At 34.9% G+C, this 19,974-nt stretch overlaps 1 long non-coding RNA gene across 5 annotated transcripts in view; it reads left to right on the forward strand.

The window, feature by feature from the left end:
* Positions 1 to 197: 197 nt before the first annotated feature.
* LOC132679466 (uncharacterized) overlaps positions 198 to 19,974 on the forward strand; it is a 404,100-nt gene continuing 384,323 nt past the window's right edge. For 3 of the 5 annotated variants that reach the window (XR_013552866.2, XR_013552867.2, XR_009610169.3), the window contains exons 1-2: positions 198 to 367; positions 16,426 to 16,481. This is a non-coding gene — a long non-coding RNA (uncharacterized LOC132679466). Of the gene's footprint in view, positions 385 to 16,425; positions 16,482 to 18,465; positions 18,568 to 19,974 lie in introns of all 5 variants that reach the window. The other 2 variants (XR_013552868.2, XR_013552869.2) reach the window with 2 other exon arrangements.

Here is a 19,974-nt window from a genome sequence, read left to right on the forward strand (position 1 = left end):
GAAGGACCGGACTAGAAAACGGGGAGAAGCCGAAACGCAGCCAAGACTACATTTAAAGACCAAAGTCCAAGTAAAGCAAAGAGCACGACCCCCGAGACCGAAAGCTTACCTTCCCGACACAAGTCCGAGAAACCAGGCCGCGGGGCCCCACCCAGCGTCTGTCACGTGACTGCCACGTGAGGGGCGTTTCCGGAAGAGCCAGAGCAACAGCGGCGGCTCCTCACAGCTGCGTGCCTTCGGTGCCCGCCCTTCGGCCTTCTGTGACCGCGCTCCGGTGCTCCCGCACGTGGCGTTGGGTCCGAGCAATGGCAGCAGGCGCCAGGCGACCATGACTGAGCCGCTGCAGCTGGAGCCAGACAGGAGGAAAGTAGGTGCCCAGCTAAGGTCAGACCGTGAGCGCAATCCTGGGCCAGCCGACTCCTGGCACCTCCCCTGTGGCCATTTGGTTTAGCCCCTATCCCTGGTCTCTCTGGCCCTGCATTTAGGATTATGAGCTTTTGTTCCATTTTGGTGGAATGCTGCTTTAGAGAACGGGTGAGGTTTGGAGGCCCTCAAGCCTGAGATCTGTGTTAGCCTTTATTGAATGACTGCTCTGTGCCTGGCACCGTGGTGACTCGAATGTTTATTACGATTCCTTTTTCCAATTGAAGGGACCTCAAGTGGCCTGGGGGGGGGGGGGGGGCGGGGGGGAGACTTACAGGTCTTCTCTTTGCCTATAAAGAACATCTAAAATTGTTTGGGTTACTTGGGTGGCTTAGTCAGCTAAGCCTCAGACTTCAGCTCAGATCATGATCTTGTGGTTTGTGGGTTCCAGGCCAGCGTCGGGTTTGGTGCTGAAGGCTCAGAGCCTGGAGCCTGCTTGGGATTCTGAGTCTCCCTCTCTGCTGGTTCCCACCTCGTGCTCTGACACACACACACACACACACACACACACACACACACTCTCTCTCTCTCTCTCTCTCTCTCTCTCTCTCTCTCAAAAATAAACAAACATTAAAATAAGTAAATAAATAAACGTTAAAACATTTTAAAATAAAATTATTTTAATTTGACAACATCACATAGGGACTCATGTATGCTTGTGGAGAAAAAATGTTTTGTTTTGAATTTTAGTACAAGTTTTTTTCGTGCAGAGTTCACAAGAAAGTATACTTCTTTTGGCTTGTTACGTATTTTGAAATGAATATAGCTTTATTGAAAATGGAGGCCATTGTTACATGTTTAGATGTCAGACTTTCTTTACTTCTGGGTATATTTATGTCAGTAAAACAAACTTAATTAGACTTGGAATATTGTTCTAGATCCAATTTTAACTAAATGTAATATTTCTAGAAGTATTACTGAGACACAATTATCCAACATCCAATACTAAACAAGCTGCAGCATGTGGAACTTCAGCCAAATAAATAAAAAAAATCATCAGTTATATGTTAACTTAATCTATTGTGTTTTGGCTATAATGTTAGTTAACAATAGTCATTTAAGTATGACAAACCATGTGAATCAGCATTAGGCAGTCTGATCAATAGCTTGGTTAGTTGTCTCAATTAATCTGAGAAGAAATATGTTTTATGTCACAGGGATGCCTTGGGTATGCCAATCAAGCTATGAGCTAGTAGATAAATGTTTATTTTAGCTGAAGTTCCTTGATGGATAACATTATCAACTCAAGAACCATTCTAGAAAAGGAAATGAAAAAAAATATAAATTAATTTTTTTACTTCTCAATATGTAATCTGGTTACTATGGAAACTGACAGCCTGTCCCGGAAGCAATTAATTTTTCAGAAACACATTCCCCAGTCTGGTGGTACATTATCTTTAACAATCATAGTGCCCTAATATTTAGTCATTTATTTAAAATGATTTTTTAAAAATTACCATTTCATAGTATATTTTTTCTAACCTACTATTGTTATGCTAGGTATAGAATATAATTCAGAACCCAGATGAGCTAGACAGTTCAGTGAGAAAACAAACCATTTCTTACCATAATTAAGGCTACATATAACTTAGGTAAATTAAGGAAAAATTAAGCCTTATGGCCACAAAGAGATGCCCTTCAGTGTCATGATTACCTTAAAATTAAACTTGGAGTGGGACACAGGAAAACTGACCATTCTCTTCTAGTAAATTATTTGTTTATATTACTAATCAATAATAGCAATATGAGTAATGCACATATTATGTGATTCATATGAGCTACATAACAACCTTGTCATATAGTTCCAAGGTATGATGGTGATGACCTTCATTTAAAAAAAATAATGTTTATTTATTTTTGAGACAGAGAGAGACAGAGCATGAGCAGGGGAGGGGCAGAGAGAGAATGGGAGACAGAAGCTCCAGGCTCTGAGCGCTCAGCACAGAGTCTGAGGCAGGGCTTGAACTCAGTGACTGCGAGATCATACCTGAGCTGAAGTCGGATGCTTAACCAACTGAAGCACCCAGGTGCCTCACCTTCATTTTAAAAGTAATAAAATATGGGGAACCTGGGTGGCTCAGTCAAATGAACATCCAACTTCTGCTCAGGTCATGATCTTGTGGTTCGTGGGTTCAAGCCCCGCAACGGGCTCTGTGCTGACAGCTCAGCCTGGAGCCTGCCTGGGATTCTGTGTCTCCCTCTCTCTCTGCCCCTCCCCTGCTCACGTTCTCTCTCTCAACAATAAATAAACATTAAAAAATTTTTCTTAAAGTAATAAAATACATTAAATACTTTAAGGTATTTTACCACAAAGTACAACAATGTGTTTAGGAAGAAGCCTAAATACGAAAGTGTCACAGAGATAAATTCGATCTGTTTCCTCTTTCCCCATCCCCAACTTCAGTGTATTTATTCAAGAGTGACAGAAACACAGTCTAAACACATTCTATGTGCCTGGAATTGTTTTTGACATTTTTATCTATCTGATTTAATCTTGGGGTAAAAAAGCCTTTAAAGCAATTAAATTTAAAGTATAAAATATGTGCAGGTAGTTTTTACTATTTTTCGATAATTGGTAATAGAAAGGGGCAAAATAAAAAAGGGAATGAAATGCCATAATAATTAATAATAAGCTTGAATTGGGACTTTATATTACATATTGAAAAATTAAAAGTAACAACCTCACATACAATAAAGTATAGGTTATAAATAACTTGTACTTTATATTATTAAACTGTATGTATAACAAATACATATTTAATAATATAGGTCTTATTTATGTATTTAACTTGGGGCATAATTGTTATGAAGAAATATTTCATGCTGAGATATGTTTAACATCATGATTGATTTGCAAAATAAGACCATAAAGAGAACCTGTTTGCAAAAATATACATAGGAATGTTTTCAGTTTCCTCAAAGTCCTTCCTTAATCCTATGATTTTAAGATAATCTTGTTTTGAAGCACTTATACTATTGTTATTTTTGAGCTGTTTTCTTTTTCAAAATTTATCGTATCTAATGCTGAGACATCCTTCTTCTTTTAATACCTTTGGGTTTAATTTGAGTAGTTCTCAGCTTAATTTTAATCAGATTTATCTTATCCTATAATTTCGGGATCATTAGAAGATTTTCTTTGCAAATTATTTGAATGGATTTTTTTTTTGCAAGTTACTCAACAATTATTGAGTTCTTACTGCGAACTATATATCTGGCACTGTTCTAGGTTCAGGAATGAAAAGCATAGTGTCCTTTAACCAGGTGAAGTATATATTTTATTTGGGGAAAGCCAATAAGAAATACATGAATTAATCAGTTTACAAGAAAAATTTAAATAATGATGATTGCTATGCAAATGTATTATGGTAATACGATAGAAATTGACTATGGGGTCACTGCTTTAGCTGGCATGTTTAGGAAAGATTTATTGAGTTTACACTAAAATGATGTGAAGGGTCATAGAGGCTATTAAGAGTATTCTGAATGTAGAAACTAGCAGATGGAAAAGTGTTGGATGGGAGGAGTCATGGTGTTTGATGAGCAGGATAAAGATGTGTACGTTGAGAGTGCAGAAGGGAGGTTGGAGAGATTAGGTTGGAGAGTGTAGGCACCTGGTTAGGTAGTATATGATTGGCCATAATAAAGAGTTTGAATTGTATGCTGATTGAAATTAAAAAAAAGTTTTGGGGGATTTTATAGGGAAAAGATGCAGTCTATTTTTAAAAGGATTACTTTGGCTGATATGTAGGAGAAAATAATGGTAGCTGGAATGGTAATCAGACGACTGTTGTATTAGATTAGAAGTGAAATTATAGCAAAATGGGTAATTGTTGAAGCAGGATACACCACAGGATTTGGTTATGATCAGGACATAGTTGAAAAGTAGAGCAAATAGGATATAATAATAGATTATACAGAATGAAAGACATAGAATAATTGAAGAATATTCCTAGGTTTATGGGAAGAGTAACTCACTGCCTGATATTTTCATTTACTGAGGTGAGAAGACTTGGTTATAGGTTAAATCCAGGGCTTAATATTTCTGTTTGACAAAGTTATCTTGGACATACGTATTACACCTCCAAGCAGAGATGGTTTGCAGATAGTTGGGTATGAATGAAGAAGGCTAGAGCTATAAATATGAAACCAGTTACCAGCATGTAGATAACATGTAGATAATGGGAATAAATGATAAGAAATGATCTTCAATGACTGCTAAAATCACTGAGTGATAAGGTTGATTGATAGAGAACCTTTATAATGAATGGATAAGATCTGAAGTTGACCAGTTTTAACTGCCTAAAAAGAGAGACATGATGTATCTCTTTATTTGAAATGAATAGCAACTAAAAATAAATGGTACCACCTATGAGATATTCCTGTCTAAAAATTTAACGTGAATCTCATCATATCTTTGGGTCTAATTAAGTTTACAGAAAGAACTGAGGTTGAGTACATATTGGTACCATGGGGGTGCAGTTAGCCAATTTGGAGATGTTAGAAATTCGACAGAACCAAAGACTAGTTTCCTTAAGAAGTGAATTTGAGGGGGAAAAAGATCTGTTCTAGATTAAAAGAAATTTAAAAGAAATTGAAAAACCATGTAAAAAAATCTCAATCCATAGGATTTATTAGGATCCTTATTTTTAAAAAGCAATTGTAAAAAGACAATTATTAAAATGGAACAATTAAAGAAATTTTAACACTAATTGGATACAAGAAAAATAAATAATTGTTTTATGACTATACTTAAAAACTTATGGATTATTGAAAGGAGAAATGATACATGCCTAGTTTAAAATGGTCCAGCTTTGGGTGGGCATTATAAATGAACCATGATTCATCATATATTGGTCATTATGAGGCTGGATTATAAAAATATTTATGAATATTTTATCTATGTTTGCAAATTCCCATGATAAACATGTTTATACATAAACAAAAGAGTAAATACATAAAATATTAAAAGATAAAGCTGTGGAAAATCTAAGGAGAGCATAGAGGAGAGGGTTGAGAAGACAACCTTAGAGGAGCTCCAGTATTTAAGAATTGAAGAGGAGAGTCACAAAGAAGCTGGGGACCGTTCAGGGTTGTTGGAGGAAAGCCAGATAAATGCCACATCGTGGGGCATCTAGAGGTGTGTGTGTGTGTGTGTGTGTGTGTGTGTGTGTGTGTGTGTTAAAGAAGATGAAGGTAGTAGTCAAGAATGCAAAATGCTGCTGAGATTTTTATTAAGATGAGAACTGAAATTTCACCATTAGATCTAACAAGATATTGGTAATGTGTTATTTTTAAGACCAGTTTCAGTGTGTTGTAGAAATAAGAACATGAATGCAGTGGTTTGGAAGAGAATGGGAGATAAAAAAGGGGAGGCAGTAATATGGACAACTTTTTAAGGGAATTGAACTGAGAAATGAGGAGGCAACTGGATTGTGACATGTGATCAAGAATTTTTGTTTTTTTAAATTTAGATGATATCAGAGCAAGCTTGCATACCCACAAAATACTGCTATCGAATAGAATGAAGCTGCTGATACATTAAAGATGGGGAGAATTACAGGAAAGAGTTTGTTTAGAGGGAAAGGATGGGATTCTGCATATAAATAGTAGTAAGAGCAGAAATACTTATTATGGCTACAGAACAAAAAGGAATACAGCATAAGTAGGTATAGATTTGGTGGTAGAAATAATAAAATTACTTGAGTCTAATAACTTTTTGTCTATGAAGTATGATTGAGCTGTAAACTAGACTTTTCAGGAGAAAAGATGGTAAATTGCTATATCAAAGAAATGAAAAAAATCGATTTATAGGTAGCAGTGTGATTGTCAGTATTTATTGTCTATTGGAGATTGTTGGCTATAAATTTGAAGCAAACCAGTATGGTCAGTATGGTTTTATTTTCTCCAGAAATACTCAATTGCTTGGTTATAAACATGGGGTAAGCCTGCAGTTTGGATCAAAGAGGTTTGACATTTTTGCCAGCTAACACAATAGTAGAAGAAAGAGGCAAGGAAGTTAGGGATATTTGCAAGGATGTAGTTACCATGTTATAATGGATTGACGGTGTGAGAGAGGATGGACAGCTGTTGGTATGAGCATACTGTAGTAAGTGAAGGATAGGAGATGGTGAATAGAAAATGGGATGTCAGAGCTCAGAGCCTGGAGCCTGCTTCGGATTCTGTGTCTCCCTCTCTCTCTGGCCCTCCCGCCGTTCATGCTCTATCTCTCTCTGTCTCAAAAATAAATAAAAATGTTAAAAAAAAAAAAAAAAGAAAATGGGATGTCAGAATGTGCAGCTTGAGGGATAGTGCTGCTATGGATACTATTTATATTAATATAAATATGTAATATATAAATAAAATATATAATATATTAATAATAATATATTGATTATATATAGAAGATAAACTCAATGTACTAAAGAGGTTGATTGAAATTAGATTGAGGAAAATTTGCTTGAGGAATAGGAAACCAAGAAATGAAGGAAACCAAAGAAACTGAAAAACCAGTGTTTTGAATTTATCATTTATGTGACTATTGATATAACTGAAAAAGATGATAAAAGTGGTGGTCAAAGAGAAGACATTTTAGTTGAAGACAGCGACGTGTTTTCAAAGTCCTGAGCTTTTTGAAGGAGGAAGAAGGTAAGAAAAGAAAAAAAAAATCTTAAAGTAGGAAAAAATAGGGGAACAAGAATGTCATATAACATATAAAACTTCTCTAGACCCTGAGGTAATTGGAGAGAAAAAGATTGCACTTTCCTTTAGCCTACATTTGAGTGGACTGCAAGGGAGCATTTTTTCCTCATTACATAGTCGGTGCTACTGGGAATGAGATGATGAAGGGGAATCTAAACACAGTTTAGAGATTTTTGAGAATATCCTGCAGGGGATTGATGAGGACAGTTTGAATTCCGGAGGGTTTGTTGAAGGAGATTGATAAAATGGGAAGTGTGGCAACTGGGATCAGATACATGTATTGAACAACATGGGGATGGCTGTCCTGGAAATTGGGAGTCACCCAGCATGATCATGCTTTTGATGGTAAATGAATTGAGACTGAAAGAAAGATATGATGGGATTGGGTCAAGAACTTTTTTTCTCCCCCAAGTGTTTATCCATTTATTTTTGAGAGGGTGAGAGACAGTGAGAGAGAGCACAAGTGGGGGAGGGGCAGAGAGAGAGAGAGAGAGAGAGAGAGAGAGAGAACGAGAAGGAGAGAGGGAGACACAGAATCTGAAGCAGGCTCTAGGCTCCAAGCTGTCAGTGCAGAGCCCAACGTGGGGCTCAAATTCGTGAAACACAAGATTATGACCTGAGCCAAAGTCAGATTGCCAACCGACTGAGCCACTGAGGCACCCCATAGGTCAAGAACTTTATAAAAAGAAAGAGAAATAGCCAAGTATATATTGTTGACACAGCTTTTGGTAAAAATAACTTTAAGTAAAAAATAGAAGTTCTCAGGCAGCTGTTCAGTTTTGCAAGGTGTTTTTTTTTTTTTTTTTGAGATTGACAATGAAAGTAAATTTTTTCCTTTCAAGTTTTTATTTAAATTCAAGTTAGTTAACATACAGTGTAATATTGGTTTCAGCGGTAGAATTTAGTGATTCATCACTTACATATAACACCCAGTGCTCATCCCAACAAGTGCCCTCCTTAATGCCCATCACCTATCTTCCCCCACCTCCCCTCTGGCAACCTTCTGTTTGTTCTCTATAGTTAAGAATCTCTCTTATGGTTTGCCTCCCTCTCTCTTCTTACCTTATTTTATTTTTCTTCCCCCTCCCCTGTGTCCATCTGTTTTGTTTCTTAAATTCCACATATGAATGAAATCATATGGTATTTGTCTTTCTCTGACTTACTTCATTTTGCATCCATGTCATTACAAATGGCAAGATTTCATTCTTTTTGATAGCTGAGTAATATTCCATTGTTTATATATAAGCCACATCTTTATCCATTCATTAGTCAATAGACATTTGGGCTCTTTCCATAATTTGGCTATAGTAGATAATGCTGCTAGAAATATTGGGGTGATGTGCCCCTTTGAATCAGTATTTTTGTATTCTTTAGATGAATACCTTATAGTCCAGTTGCTGAGTCATAGGGTAGTTCTATTTTTAACTTTATGAGGAACCTCCATACTGTTTTCCAGAGTGGCTGCACCAGTTTGCATTCCCATCAGCAGTATAAGAGGGTTCCCCTTTTTCTGCATCGTTGCCAACATCTGTTGTTTTCTGTGTTGTTAATTTTAGCCATTCTGACAGGTGTGAGGTGGTAGCTTATCATGGTTTTGATTTGTATTTCCCTGATGATGAGTGATGTTGAGCATTTTTTCATGTGTCTATTGGCCATCTGTATGTCTTCTGCAAATTAATTTTTTGATTTCTGTATTCTTCATGGCAATTATACTACTAATCTCAGCGGAGCAGTTTATTTATTTGAAACATGTAATTCCTCATTGTTACTTCATTTCTTCTTTTTAGAATTCAATTCTGTTTTTTGTGTTTCACAGCACTGAATCTTGTTTACATATTGCTTTTCCTTATTTGTCCTATTGCCAGCAAGGTTTTATCACAGCAGACACTGTGATAAACACTGATGTCTGTGTTGTTAAAAAATAGGATCAAATATAGCATCACTCCTATGCTGTTACCTCAGGAGAACTGTGTGATATTCAGTATAAAGAAGGACAAAAGTGTCAAGTGGTAGACCAGGGAGTGTGGTAGGCAGATGTTTTCTAACTTTTGATTTGGCACTAATTCTGGAAGAGGTCCAGATAAATTTGTGCTTTTCATATATATGTATATCAAAATATGTAAACATATATATAAATATATAAATATATGCATATTTACTTATGTATATCACATAACTCCAAAAAAATATTTAGGTGACTACCAACAGCATTTACTACATAATAGGATAAAAATGAAATTTGAATCCAATAGTAAATAGTTATTAAATATGGATAAATATTTAGCTCTATACTTTATAACATAGAAAATAGGGGCACCTGGGTGGCTCAGTCTGTTAAGCGGCCAACTTCAGCTTAGGTCATGATCTCGCGGTCTGTGAGTTCGAGCCCCGCGTCGGGCTCTGTGCTGACAGCTCAGAGCCTGGAGCCTGTTTCAGATTCTGTGTCTCCCTCTCTCTCTGACCCTCCCCTGTTCATGCTTTGTCTCTCTCTGTCTCAAAAATAAATAAATTAAAAAAAAAAATTAAAAAAAATAATCAAGTGCATTTATTCATATTTATTCATATTATCCTTATAATAAACACTGTAATGAATTTTCACCCCAATGGCTCTTTCTCCTACAAAGGACATAAAGTCACATCATAATTAAATGAAAGCAAAAATAATGAGGTTCAAGTATACATGGTTTTGATGGCCTCATATAATTTATCAATAAATTCTAGATGGTCTATATGAGTACTACAACTTGTTTAAATAGTACTTATATATTTAAAGTAGGTCATATATCCATTTGTAATGTATCTTTAACTTTTGATAAAAATTAAACTTGTCAATTAAATTAGTCATTAATGACTAAAAGACAAATAAAACTATAATTTTTGTAGTGGGTTCTTTATGTCAAAATAACCCTTTATAGTAAGTAAAAGAATTATTTTACCTGTATGAGATTAAATTCATTAAAACACACTATTGTCAAACATACATTTTGAGTTATTTTTATCCATAGTCTTGTATCCAGTTCACCATGGGATAAATAAATTATATTGTAAAATTGATAGTTTTAGTTTAGAGGTTGATTTTACAGTTATAAAAAGGGATTATGTTTTCTATTCAAAGGTAAACAGTTTATATTTGGTTAAAACTATAATCCAGACTTCTTGCTTCATTTTCTACCCAATGTAGCTATCATGATCAGGTAAGTTCAGTGTCACATCAGTAAGGAAAGTCACCCAATATAATGTAAATTAGGTAAATAAAATATTTATACATAAATCTACGTTAAGAATTCAAAAAATACATATTTTATTGTATTATAGATGAAAGTAATTGCATCAGTCCAAACTAAAAAGTTGATACATTTTTTTAGTCTCTATAAATTGAGAGAAATATACTTTCTGTGAGCTATAAATATCTTATCATAGAATAATAATAAAAATGATTTCTTCTTTCAAACTTTGGGAGGGGCTTGCTACAGTACAGAAACAAGGTAAAATGCCAAAATTTATTTAGATGTTATCATAATATTTCAATTGCTTTTTTATATTCTTTATAGGAGAACTAATGCCTTTTACATTTTATTTTACAGAAATACTTTAGTGAAGCTAGCTCATTTTTAAATGAGCTTTGAGCATTTTAAATGTCGTGCTTTGATAGATATTTTTAAATAATTCCAAATATTTCTTAAACCATATATTGAAATTCTATTACAAGTAATTTTAAATATTTAAAAATGTACTGAGAATACATAAAAGTTTAGATTTTCTTACATATAGCAATACAGACATACATCAATTTCAGAGTAAAATCAATAGCTTTAAGATTTTGCTTTCAAAAAAAGGATTTTGTTCTAAGATTGTAAGCAGCCTGTTTAAATCTAAAATGCCCTGAATTTAATGTCCCCAGAATCTTATGAGAATTATAAATAATTAATTAAATTACTTAAAGATTATCTGTTTCTTTCCAATATTTTTATGTTTAATCTTTTTTCTGAATGTATATTTTTCCTCTGTAGACCAAAAATATTTATTTGTATTGCAGTTCAGATGTAAAAGTAGGTCAGATAGTTCCCATATTATTCAAAAAATGCCTTCAAACTCTTGACAGCAGAAATATGAATGAGTACATGAAGTCACAGACTGCCTAATTTTTTTTCCTATTAGGCTATTTAAAGTGGATTATTTGGGTTATTCCTTTTTCTTAACAGTTCCTGTAGCAACTTATATTCAGAAGGTCTGCACAAAGATTTCCTGGATGAATTATTTAATTCAGTAAACCAATTTTGCTAGATTACCTTAAGGAATATGTTTCCAGCTTTAGAATAGACCCAGAGAAGTCATATAGAAGTCAGATGGTCTCTTAACACACTAACTGGAGCTACATACAAATGAAAAAAAAAAAAAAAAGATCAATTAAAATGTCTAAACACTGCTTGCTCCAACCACTGAATTAATATAGATTTTAAAACATTCCGCTATTGAAGATAGGCTTTCTGGACAACGTCTGACCTGTGTTCAAATCCACATGTTCTGGATAGCCTGAAATTTTGACCTTAGGGCTCAGGCAAAATTAAAATGTCTGAGTTACACAAACTAGTTAGATTTGCTAACCATTCTTGTTAGATAATAGATCCTGAAAGCTTACCTTGAAACCAGGAAAGCTGTGGTTGGTTTTATTCCTTACTACCTTATATGAATTTGACTCTTGACATACAGTAGTTCTGAGCTTATTAGACTAAAGCTACATACATATTTTTCTTTACTAGTCATTACAAAGGAATTGCACATTAATAATTTAGCACCTCTTCTAAATCTTGTCAATCAAAAGGGCACATCAATCTAACAGTTTCTGAAATCAAGTGTCTTTCTGTCTCTCTTTCTCTTTTTTAAAAAATATTTTTTAACATTTATTTATTTTTGAGAGACAGAGCATGAGCAGGGGAGGAGCAGAAAGGCAGGGAAACAGAATCTGAAGCAGGCTCCAGGCTCTGAGCTGTCCTTGAATCCTTCCCTAGTATCTTAGTAACACTAACCGATTTGTTGTTTTTTAAATTATATTCTTCTAAGTACTGTTTCTTTATACTCTGTTAATGTAAGTTAAATTCTCTGAAGCTAGTGTTCACATCATAATCATATTTTATTGAGTGCATATTAGGAATTAAAATATTTTCATTAATATTCTCACTCTCAACCACATTAAACCACATTCTCCTAAAAGCTTATGTTATAACCTCTCCATTTAAGCAGTAATTCTTTTTTTTGCAAAAAAAAATTTTAATGTTTAATTTTGAGAGAGAGTGAGAGACTGAGCTCGAGTTGGGGAGGGGCAGAGAGAGAGGGAGACACAGAATCTGAAGCAGACCCAGGCCTTGAGCTGTCAGCACAGAGCCCGACTCAGGGCTTGAACTCATGAAACATGATATCATGACCCAAATCTAAGTCAGACACTTAACCGACTGAGCCACCCAGCCGCCCCTAAGCAGTAATTCTTGGAAGAAAAAATGTTTGAGAATCAGTGATGAAACTTAGAAACTTAGATAATGAGGGAGTTATTTTAGAATTATGATTAGGGAGACATTTCTATGCAATAATTTTACATTAAGTGGCCTCCTTTGGTTACATACTCAAAAATACAGTCCAGGTACAATCAACGTATCTTATTAGGCTCTGTTTCAGGGTGTTCTTTAAGTTAGCTTTCTTATCAACTTCCTTTGGGCTTTCCTACAATATTTTTATCCCAACTCCCCTATCCCCCATTTTACTGTTGCCTACTATTAATACTTGCATAACATGACATTTAGGCATGAAAATCATTCCAACTTTCAGCACCCCAATTGCAAAAAGAAAGAAGGGGAATGGGAACATTATAGCAAATGAAAAATGGATTATTAGTGACTTATAATAAATGTGAAATCAGAATGCCCAGTACATGACCATCTTGCTAAAGGCCTTCTTCTAAGCGTGGTATAACTGACATTGAATGGTGAAAGAAACTACATGTTGAGGATGAGACTATAGTAACTAAAAGAAAAGTCAAGTTTCCAGAAATCTGAAGGACCATTAGTAAAATTAGACTGAAAGGAGTCAAGGAATCAGTGATAAAAGAACTAGTAGTAAGAAAAGGGAAGTAGGCCTGAGAGAATTAGTTAGCATGACTGTTACTGGATTGTAATGTTCTGGAAACTTTTATGCACTCAGTTCTTTCTCCGTGACTATGTAAATCTTAATGAAGTTAAGGCCCCTGGCTTTTCTAAGTACTAGTTAAAAAGAGCAAAATCAAAATCAAAATCAAAATATGCCTTTATGGTATCACTTTACCCTTCCTTGGTAAGACTCCTTGGATTACCTAACTCCAAACTGTATGTATAACTAAACATAACCATACGTTTGGAATACCTCAACAGATTCGTTAATTTAAGGTCATGACTTACATTCTACTATAAGTTAATATTTTGTGGGAGATTTAAGCGCAATACTTTGATAAAACCCACCATCTAATTAAGGAAGTAACAGTAAATCTGAAGTAAACATTTCAGAATTTTTCTCAGGCTTTTCAGAAACTTCCAAGTGCATAGATGTGGGGGTTTGTGTGTGTGGGAGTGGTTAACAAAATACTTCTTAGAATCAACGATTTGTATTTTATCCCTGTCATAATTCCTTGCAGAGAAGACTACTTGAAACAACCCTCCTCCCAACTCTAATTTAAAAATCTTCCTGGGGCGCCTGGGTGGGGTCAGTTGGTTAAGCTTCCCACTTCAGCTCAGGTCATATTCTTATACATCGGGCTCTAAGCCAACAGCTAGGGGCCTGGAGCCTGCTTCAGATTCTATGTCTCCCACTCTCTTTCTGTCCCTCCCCTGCTTGTGCTCTCTCTCACTTCCTCAAAAATAAATAAATAAACATTTAAAAAAATTAAAAAATAAAAGTCTTCTTGAAATTTCTTAGTTCTTAGCCCCATGACCCCCCTCCCATTCTGTACTATATATCTACTGTTGGACAAATGCTTTCACCTGCTCCAGTTATCATTGGTTTGGGTATCCAAAATCATTGGATTTTTTTTTTTGAAGCCACCAGCTTGATTGGCTTAATAAAATGCTCAGCAGTCAAAGGGGTTGATTTCTATTTGAAGGAGGGCATAGGAAGAGGGTACATGCCTGTAAATAATTATTCTTTATATTTTTCTTTTACGCATATCAATTTAGAAGTGTAAATTGCTATTCTGTGCTCAGAGTTCTAACTCATTTTAATTATTAAAACTTTTATACCAAGAAATCTTGAAGATATAAGCTAAATAAACTTGGGTTTAACAGTATTAAGTGTGACTTAAAAATTACTCTTTAAAAAATATCTTAGTGTCAACTGTCAAAATATTAATTTGTGGATTATATTTTCCTCTGTAGATATTAACCAATTTTTGTCTTTTTTTTAAAACTACTTTCATAAAATACCTCAAAACTGTGGGTTTGATTATAAAGTTGTAATTTTTCATTAATATTTTAATATACATGAAAACAAATTGTGAACTTCCTTCTGGCACCCCAACATACCCCAAGCTCATATTGTATTTGCCTTGCCAGAGCTCTGTAATTAACCACTTCTCCAGTGAGTTCTGGCTCCTTTTGCTAGTAAATGGAATATAAAAACCAAGATCTGGGTGCTAGGTGTGCCATAGGAGTTTTATAGTCCCTCTTAGTGGAGAGAACTAGGAAATGTATGTATATTAACTTATGCGTATACACACATTTATATTTATTTCAATGTCTGTAGATATATCAATACTTTCCAGTAACACATAATGTAAGTTCATGTTGATGCCTGTAACTCAAATTCAGAATCAGAAGACTGACTTTAATGTATGTTAATTTTATTGCATATATTATAATATATAGATATGGATACAGACATACATTTTTAAGAATAACCACTGGAAGAACACAGATAAAAGCTATAGTTTAAAAATGAATAGGGTAAAAAGTGTGGTGAGAGAGAGTAGAACATATAAAACCTTACTAGTTCAAATGAAGGAGGGAATGAGGAAAACTGAGGAACAAAATACATTTTTCAAAATATCCAATTTATTTTTGATTTTTAATGAAGATTAGAGATAATACCTGAATAAAACAATATCCACTAATGAAACTGAAAATATTTTGTGAATTCTGCTTTTCCTCACAAAAAGGGATATGTAAGAAGCTCAGACAGTCATGCAGATGATTTTATTAACAATTAAAAGAGCAGATGGAGCTTCAGAGCTTCAAAATGTATCTTTTGTAAATAGAAAAAATGACATGTAATTACATGACAATAATATGACTTTGGCAACTAATCAAAACATACACTGTAAATTAAATAAATGCATAAATCAGCCTCACATGGAAAGATTTACCACATCAAACTATAAAAGAGAAAACTAAAATCATATTAAAAGAGTGAAATCCTTACTTTAAAATTCAACACTCATTCATTAAAACAAGCAAAATAAGCACTTAGGAAACAAACAAGAAATTAGAATTTGCCTAACCTTTTAAAAGGTATGTAAAATAAATCTATAGTTTTAAGTCAGAGGACAGTCACGTGAAGCAAAAGTGGGACAGAGAAAGCTTGTTAAAATTAAATGACAGCAAAAAACAGTAAGCAAAATAAAAACATTTTACAAACAACAGGTTAACTTTTTTGAAAAAAAAATATTTTGGAAGAAGAGATGAAGTACCTAAATAGAGCTTAATGATAATACCATTCTGTCAGACATGAGAGAGATATTTGAAATCCATAGCGATCCTATTCATCAGCAATAACCAGTTGGAAGATATAATTTGAAAAACATTCCTCCTGAAAGCAAAACAGATCTCTAAGATACTTAGAACTGAATCTATGAAAGAATATGCAATATTTCTAGGTAGGAAATTATAAAATATTATCGAATGTCTAAATAGAACCTATTATATAAATAATGATCTAAAGCTCGTGGATGTGAGGGTTTAATATCACAAAAATATCAATTATTCATGAAATAATCTATAAATACTAAGAAATTCCAATGATAACCATACCATATTTTTAGCATGTGTGCAGATTGAAAAGCTAACCCTAAATTTAAATTGTGTATGTTATGTATAAGAATATTTAAGATGCTTGTGCTAAAGGAAAACAAATAGACACATACCAATATTTCTTACTTAATTTTAGCGATTAAGCAATGGTGTATTAATAATATCTTATATTTGCTGCACCAAATCTACTCTTGACTTCCCTTCACAATTCTTAAATTTATGAACTGCATTAATGCCTTCCTGGATTCTTATTTTCCAGGTGAATGTAAACAACTGAAGAATTCGCAAGAGATGAGAGGGAGGACGGAGGGTGAGGTAAGGGTATTTATTTCTAGTTACTTTCTTATCAGATTGCCAAAGATTGGCTGTGTTGCTTTACCAAAAGGTGACTGCTCCTGTAACAATAATTGTTCCTTCTGAAGCCAGAAGAGCCCGGCATGCAAATGACTGCATGTTGCAAGCCCTCACTGTTTCTGCCCTTTGCTAATGCACATTGACTTTCTATGCAGATGAGAAATAAACATTTGCATTACCCCACTGAGAGGGGGTTGTATGTTATTGCAGTTAATCTGTAAAAATTCACTCCTTGTTTAATTGAACTTTCAGAACAATTGACACTGTTCATCGCTCCCTCATTGTTAAAACAGTTTTGTTTCTTGGATTCTGGTGGTGATCACTGCTAGGGATCAGTGCTGCTTCTGATTACTATCATACTCTTTCTGCCTTAGAAATGCCATAATGTCTCAGGGTTCCATGTACCCCCCTCTCCCATTTTATGATTTTATCCAGACCCATGGCTTTGAAAACCCTCTATTAAACAGATGACACAAATATTTATTCGAAATTGCATTCCTTTTATGCCTTGCCATTATTCAGTTGTGGGACATACACATTTTTCTCTGGATATCTAATAGGCATTTCAGACTTCACATATCCAAGTCCAAACTGGTGATTCCCATGTCCTCTCTATGAATCTTTTTCATTGCCCTGTCTTTTCTAAGTGTATGGGACTACCAGTCCATGAGTTGCTCAGACAGAAGATACTGTAATCAGTTTTGACTCTTCTCTCAAATGCTATATCTAATATGTAAGGAAATTCTTTATACTTTATCTTTGAATTATTCACCAAACTGAACATAACTATTTTAGCTGTAATCATTGATATTTTAAGCTGAGCCATTTTTATCTCTTGTTTGAACTAATCCAGAACTCTTATCAACTAGTCTCTATGATTCCTTTCTTTGCACTTTTTCTCCACAGCCAGACTATTCCTTTAAAAAATAACTGTCATTCATCTCAGAATCTCTGTATGGCTTTCCAACTGTATTTAGAACAACATCCATAGTACTTATCGAGGTCCTATAAGGGCCTAGTTGACTCTGGTCCCCGGATAACTCAGACCTCATGTCTGACTTTGCATATTCTTGTTCAAATATTCTGGACTTTTCTTGTCCAAAAATATGCCTATCACATTTCCTTCGGAAGTTTTACACCTGAGTTCCCCTCAGGTTATAAAGCTCATGCCCAGATATTCATATGGCTGTACTTTCACTTCACTTAATTCTCTGCTCAAATATTATCTTCATACTGGCCTTCCCTAACAACCGTATCCAGAAAAGGTATCCCTACTTTTCTAAATCTCTCTCCTTCCATTGTTAATTTTCCTCTGCAGCATGTTTTACTGCTAAAAATCATATAGTACAATTAGCTTTTTAGTTTTTGTTTTGTTTTGTTTTGTTTTGTTTTGTCTCTTTCACTTGAATAAAAAATTCAGTAAACTCAGGTGCTTTTTCTGTTTCATTCAGTATTCAATATTGGGTCCTCTAACACTTAGAGCAATGCCTGGGAGCATAAGGCACTAAAAATAAAACAAACAAAACAAAGAAATCCCAACTTTAACAAAATAAGGAGAAGGAAGTTTCCTCAGTTTAATATGGGATGCAAAATAGTAACTTGGGCCGATCTTAATTGAAGAGCTACCTCAAGTATCTGGATTGTCATTAAATAATGAAATCCTTTTCTACATTCATTCTGCTTTACTTGGCAGTGCTATATTTTTTAAGTTCCTCCAGGTTGAAGTGTTTTACAGATTTAGAAACCATTTTAGTTCATGAGGAGATTCAGGTTATTTGTGGTGACAGCTAGCCTCTCTAATTCCATTCCCTCTATTACCAGACCATGAGTTGAGCATACATTGTCTTTCACCAGAATCAATATCTTATCTATTCAGCTCCCTGAAATGAGCTTTCATTATCCAGGTGGTTTTAGGTGGATGACTTGCAACTTTTATCACCTTTAGGACTGCCTGCTAGGGTGTCTGGGGGACTTTGTGTAACGGTACAGGCATACATCAGACTGGGTCACCTTGATGTTAAAAAATCGATGGGGAAGAAAATAACAGGTGAGTACTTCTGAGTTTAGCACTCGTTCTCAAAGCAACGTAGTATATAACTGGTGACAAAAACAAACACGTGGTGAAATCTCTGAAGCACAGTCCTGAGGTATAGAGCTATGAGCTACACTGTTAGAACCCTTACTGGGATTAATTCATTTATGAGGCCCGTTATAGTTATTTCTGCATCTTTGAAGCTTCTATGGAGTCTTGATGCTCAGTTACATACTTGGGAAAAATTACAGAGACTTATATCACTGTTTAAATTTGTGAGTCTGAATTTAGAAAATCTTCACTAAAATAAGAAATCCTTAGTATACAATTACATGAATAATTCTATTAGTTACCCAGAAAAGGCAAATTAGAAGGTAGACTAGGGGCGCCTGGGTGGCTCAGTCGGTTAAGCATCTGACTTTGGCTCAGGTCATGATCTCACAGTGCTTGAGTTCAAGCCCCGCATCGGGCTCTGTGCCGACAGCTCGGAGCCTGGAGCCTGCTTCAGATTCTGTGTCTCCCTCTCCCTGACCCTCCCCCATTCATGCTCTGTCTCTCTCTGTCTCAAAAATAAATAAACATTAAAAAATATATATAATATTTGGCTAGGGCTGGAAATAAGAATACTAATTAAATGGAAATCTCAGTAAATTTATAAAAAATCATTGACTTGAAGTGGGTAAATTTTACTGCATGTAAATTGTACTACAGTACATTTAAAAATTATATAAATAAAGAATTTTTTGATAAAGAATCATGTGTAAAGTAAAGGAAATAATAAAATATATTTTATTAAGATTATAAAATATTCTTCCAAAAATGGAACACTAGACTGGATATATTTAGAATCTTGTTAGTTTCTGATCTGTTGAGGGAAAGCTGTTATAGAAGGAAAGACCAAAGAAATATCCCAGCATCCTCCTAGTCATCCTCTAGTCCAAGACAGTAAATCAGAAAGAATATCTTTTCCCAGGAAGAATTGCAGAAGTTAGTGATGCTGTCAAAATCAGAGGTGATTGTTTCTGTGATCTCTCCATTCAGTCCATCTGTATGGCCCTTTCTTTTTTTTAAAAAAAAATTTTTTTTTTTAACGTTTATTTATTTTTGGGACAGAGAGAGACAGAGCATGAACGGGGGAGGGGCAGAGAGAGAGGGAGACACAGAATTGGGAGCAGGCTCCAGGCTCTGAGCCATCAGCCCAGAGCCCGACCCGGGGCTCGAACTCACGAACCGCGAGATCGTGACCTGAGCCGAAGTCGGACACTCAACCGACTGAGCCACCCAGGTGCCCCATGTATGGCCCTTTCAAAACACAGGTAAACTATGGTGGTTAATAGTGGATTATTATAAACCTAAATAGTGATACCACATTTGAAACAGTTTTGCTGGATGTGTTTCTAGAAAAGAAAAACGTAAATTCTA

Source organism: Panthera onca, chromosome A2, assembly GCF_046562875.1.
Source record: "Panthera onca isolate mPanOnc1 chromosome A2, mPanOnc1 haplotype 2, whole genome shotgun sequence".
In the NCBI taxonomy this organism is placed as follows: Eukaryota; Metazoa; Chordata; class Mammalia; order Carnivora; family Felidae; genus Panthera; species Panthera onca.